Genomic DNA, 6000 nt, shown 5'->3' with positions numbered 1-6000 from the left:
TCCCCCTCCACTAGACAGACCTTCAGTGGTGGGCTGGATGCTAGTCATTCGGATGAGACGATAAACAGAGGTTCTGTGTGCACCATGCACTTAGCGCACGTAAAAGAACCCACGGCAACAAAAGGGTTGTCCCTGGCAAAATCATGTAGAAAAATCCACTTCGATAGGAAAGCATAAAAAAAACTGCAGGCAGGAAAAAATACACAAAAAAATGGGTGGCGCTCTCAGCTTAGTGACGCGCTCTCCCTGGGGAGAGCATCCCGAATTTCACACAGAGAAATCTGTTGTGACAAAAAGAGTAATACAATACAATACAATACATGGAGAGAGTTACCAGTCTTTACTGTTTACCAAACCACTAAATGACTGTAAATTTTCGGCCGAAATATCGATAGCAAAACATTATAGAAAAAAACTGCAGGCAGGAAAAAACACACACACAAAAAAAAAAACAAAAAAATGGGTGGCATTCTCAGTGTAGCGATGTGCTCTCCCTGGGGAGAGCAGCCCGAGAAATATGACATAACAGAGTAATACAATACAATACAATACAATACAATACATGGAGAGAGTTACCACACTCTTTACTGTTTACCAAACCACTAAATGACTGTAGATTTTCGGCCGAAACATCGATTTTAAACAAACGTGTTTTTTTTTTCAAGCTGATCATGGTGCAAGTGGTGCTTGAAACAGCCCGGTTTACTAATTCAGTGAGAGGCCCAGTGGCAGATCATGTGTAGCGCATGACTGGTTTATTTTTTACATTTAAAAAAAAAAAACATTTGATGAAAGCGTATCTGCTTTTATGAAGTGGTCGTTAACTTTTTGTGATAGCGGTATGTAGATACCAGCTTTGACCAGGAGCGTGTCGATGTGGAAACATGGCACAAGGATGTGAAACGGTACACTTTTAGAATAAAGGGGCTTTGTTGTGTGGGTGTTGTTTTGGTTGTTGTTCGGTTTGCACTATCCTCTTTATGTCTTGTTCTCTTGTCTCCAGTACCCCCCCCCCCCCTTCTCGGTCAGCTCGTATATGATAATTATAACACTAGTAGTAGTAGCAGCAGTACTAAGAGCAATGATAATACTATTATCATTGTTGTTGTTGTTGCTGCTACTGCTGTTATTTTTATCATTATCATATTACTGCTAACAATAATCACTAAGATGACGTTATCAAGACAGATTTGATCCACTGTGCAGTGACTCGGGATATTTCCTTCTCGTGATCACACAAAGTAGGCTATACTACGTATTAGAGGTTGGGAAAACCCGACAGAGTGGGTGGATATCCCTTTTTTTCCGAAAAAATAAGCCACTATTGGCAGCGATATCTCAAAGACTGTTATTCATTATCTCAGCGGATGTGCAAGTGCGTTTATATACCGTGAGTACGATTGCACGATTGTCCCTGAAAAAAAATGCATCGATATGTTTCTGTGTGTATGTGTGAGGTTGTGTGTGAATGGGTGAGTTGGTGGAGGGGGGTATGTGTTTGTCTGTTGTGTGTAATTACAGAGAGACAAAGGGAAAGAGAGCGTTGTTTGTATGTTTGTTTGATGTGTGCGTCTGTGTGAGAATTTCTGTGTGTGTGTGGAGAGGGGGGGTGTGTATGTGTGTGTGTGTATTTCTCTGTGTGTGTGTGTGTGTTTCTGTGTGTGTCTGTGTGTGTCTCTATCTGTCTGTCTGCATGAGTATATGCGCACGAAAGCGTGCACGTGCTCAGGATGTGGGTGTAGGTGTACTGACGTGGTGACATTGCTCAATGTTTACAGCTATTGTAATCCGAATCAACGCCGGAATGTCAAGATGTATTTATGTCCCTGTCAACAAGTGTTCACTCATCATCTGACACCACTCAGCTTCCGTCACACACCCCGCTTCCTGCTTCCTCCCCCTCGCACACAGACAGCGTGTGACCCCATCATCTTCATCTGTCACAACTCCACGTCACAGTCATATATCTTCATTAATATTAATAATAATAATAATAGTGATGACGATGATAATGATAATAATAATAATCATAGTAATGATGATGATAATTAGTAGTAGTAGTAGTAGTAGTAGTAGTAGTGTTATTATTGTTATTATTATTATTATTGTTGTTGTTGTTGTTATACTGATGATGATGATGATGATGATAATAATAATGATAATGATAACAACAACAATAATGATAATGATAATAATGATGATAATAATAACAACAGTAATAATGTTAATAACGACATTTATCAGCGTTTTCCTCATTGCACAAAGCGCTTTACACTCAGTCCTCAACTCACAATCATGCACAATAAACATATATATGCGTATACAAATTCGTACGAACAATACAAACATACATACATACATACATTCGACGCACACAAAATACAGCAGTTTCAGTTTCAGTTTCAGAGAGATGTCATAGCGTGTAGACAGATCCATAAACGCTATTCCAAATCTGCTGTTTAAAAAAAAAGGGGGGGGGGGGAGATCTCGAACTCGAACGCGAAAAGTTTAATCAGTATAGGCCATGGCCCCTTCTGAAGATGGTACAGTAAACGTGAATATAAACAATTCACACGAATTTCAGAATGGCTTATTCAAACAGTAATAATCATACTGACAAAAAACATAATGAAAGCGCATTGTAAACAGTTGATTCAGCTAAGCATTATGGCGTGTCGCTTAAAGGCTTTATATAAATACATACACACGTTTCTGACTATTGGTTCCCTTTGATTTGCTATAAGCAAAGCAGTCCGGAACAAGGAAGGGTATTGACGATAATTATTTTCTGTGGAATATACTGAAGACGTAAATCACGAACAGCCTGACAACAAAACAGACATGCTGTTATCCTTCGTTTTTCATTTTTAGATAGAGGACACAACAAATTTGCATCTGTATGATCTTTTATATCGATTTTGTTGTCAGTACTGCGATGTTCGATATTCCGCGCCTAAATCTTGTCATAAAACACTGTATGTGTCTGTCAATGTCATGTAATAGATACTGTTCACAATTCATAGATGATTTAAACGTTCTGTAAAAAGAATATGAGAGAGACAGACAGACAGACAGAGACACAGAGAGAGAGAGCACATTCTTCGCCTTCTCATGAGCCCAAAGCGCGGTGGCCTTGAGATCATAGCAGCATTGTGACGGAAGCGAAGACGGCGCGTGGTCTGGGTGCTAAATTTTCGGAGGGGACAATTAACAGAATTCATCGATGTTCCGTATGCAGCAAGTGTGTAACATGCATAAACACGGGCACGTACGTGCACGCCCGCACACACACACACACACACACACACACACACACACACACACACAAGAAAACCAAAGAAAAAAAAACGGAAATAAGAATCAGGCTTGGCGAAATATGAGTACACCAAATTTCCACATTTCCGCCACCACCACCGTTCAAAAGAAAAAGTGGTCTGGGTACTAGTTTTTCCGACGGGACAATTAATATTCCGAAGTCCTGTGTGCAGCATGTGTGTAGCATATATAAATGCATATACACACAGGCACGCGTGCACACACACACACACACACACATACATACACACACACACACACACACACACACACACACAACACACACATACACACACAAATATATATATATATATATATATATATATATCGGATGTACCCAAAAAAGTTAACCTATTTTTACCAGTATTTTCTCAGTGATAGAGAAACCTAATTTATTGAAAATTTTCACATAGTAGCCTTAGGGTATCATCAAGAAGTCTGCAAAATATCTAAATATATTGTCAAATTCAAAACAGCATGTCAAACAATCCAATATCAGAGTTGTGCAATGTGACCTTCATCATGTTCATGCCAGCTGCCCGGTGTTGGCACCTGTCAGTCAGTGTTAGTCTAAAAATAGCCTGCCTGGGTGTCAAGTCAATTGATTCTTTTTTTTATTGTCGTCTGTATCCAAAATCAGTTCTGCCCAAAGTTTCAGTTTGGAAAGATCAACCATGCCTTTGAGTGAAAGTGGTAAGGTTACCATTGAAAACTGTTTCAAGGAGAAAGGCTGGGGTGAAAGAAGGATCGTAAAGGAATTTCCTGGCAAGGGGTGGAGTCGTGTCACTGTAAACAGACATCGCTAAAATACCCACTACATGGTCAGTGGCACGTATAATTGGCAGTGGGAGACCCAAGACTGCATGTTCAGAGGAGAACAAGGACCGTGTTGAGGAACTGATTCAATCCCAGGAGGAGAACCCAGGGACCCACAAATCTCTTAGAGAAGTTGCAAGCGATTTAAAAGTGAGAAATTCTTCCGTGCAAAGAATGGCGAAAGAACTGGAGCTGAAGCCCTTCAAGAGGATACGGGTATCAAGGAGGGACCACAATGTTAGAGGGAAAAGAAAAACTCGCTGCCGTAACTTGAATGACCGCTACTCGGCCACCGATGTGAAAAGGATCATTTTCACAGACGAGAAAGACTTTACGTTAGAGATAGCTAAAAAAAAAAAAAAAAAAAACCGCTAAAACCATCGCGTTTATGGGAAACGGAAACGAGAAATTCAGCCATCTCGCCTCTATCATGAGACTTCTAGATTTTCAAAAAAGATAATGGTTTCAGCTGGAGTATCCTGGAAAGGAAAAACAAACATTCATTTTATTGACACTGATAGAGCCAAAGGTAATAGTGAAAGCCACATTCAGTTATTGGATGGCAATCTTCTCCCGGATTGTAGGCGTCTTTATCCTAGAAACAATTACGTGTTTCAGCAAGATGGGGCTCCTTCACACACAAGTAGGATAGCCCAGGCCCATCTGGAGGAGGCTACACCAGAATTCATCAAGAAGGATGAATGGCCTCCACAAAGTCCTGACTGTAACCCAATGGATTATGCCATATGGGACTCTTTGAAGGATAAAGTTTACCGGGGAGTGAGAGACAAATTGACCGAGCAGGCGTTATAGGACAGGGTAATCATGCCATGGGAGGAGATATCGGTGGAAGAAATATGTAAAAGCATTTCTGCTTGGAAGAAACGGCTTCATTTAGTCATGGAGGAAGATGGAGGCCACATTGAGCATAAACTGAAGTATGTGAGTTTTTCTCTGATACTGGATTTTTTTACATTCTGTTTTGAATTTGACAATACTCGCATAATTTGCGTCAGAACTTTTAAATATTTTGCAGACTTGTTGATGATACCCTAAGGTTACTGTGTGCAAATTTTCAATGAATTCGGTTACTCTGTCACTGAGAAATTGTTTTTTAATACTTGTCAAAAAGCGGTTCACTTTTAGGGGGACACCCGATATATGGAGCATACTTCTTAAGTATACACCAGTATAATTCTACACCAGTGGATATTTCACAAACAGTTTATTTCTGCATTACAATCCACCGTTTACATGTTTAATTAAATCATTTTGATTGTTCTAACAAGAAAGTTAATTCTGCAACATATTTATTCAACTTGGTGACATTAACTTGCGAAATAACAGTGCCAATCAAACAGTTTGTGCACAGTACACGAAAATGATTAATTCTGTTTTTAATTTCAAACAAAAACATTCATAAAACAGTAAACAACAAATATCACCTTGAGCCAGTTTGCTGATCAGTGAAAGAGCTCGGAGATAGCAACAAGCAGTGGGCATTTCAATGTGATCAGGCAATGGGTTGAGACAGTAGAGGTGATTATACACGTTTGATAAAAGACATGTAGTGAAGACTGTGGCTGTGAGACGTGGTTCCAGTTCCTAATTCAAAATTTAATATTCTACAGAAGAAGAAAAAATCCCCTTCGGGCGTGTGTGTGTGTGTGTGCGCGCGCGCGCATGCACTTACGCACGCACACACACACACAAAAGCGCGTCATCATTTCCATCTGTGTAATGAATTCAATGACACTGCAAAACAAGTGAGTGGGTTTCTTTTGTCACGACAGGAAACTGCTAACAACCTGAAGTTTCGCATCACTCCGCGAGACAAGGGAACAAGCTGTTGCTACGTTTCCCCAGCTG

The sequence above is a fragment of the Babylonia areolata genome, chromosome 1, assembly GCF_041734735.1.
Source record: "Babylonia areolata isolate BAREFJ2019XMU chromosome 1, ASM4173473v1, whole genome shotgun sequence".
NCBI classification, from domain to species: domain Eukaryota; kingdom Metazoa; phylum Mollusca; class Gastropoda; order Neogastropoda; family Buccinidae; genus Babylonia; species Babylonia areolata.
This window is presented reverse-complemented; position numbering follows the sequence as displayed.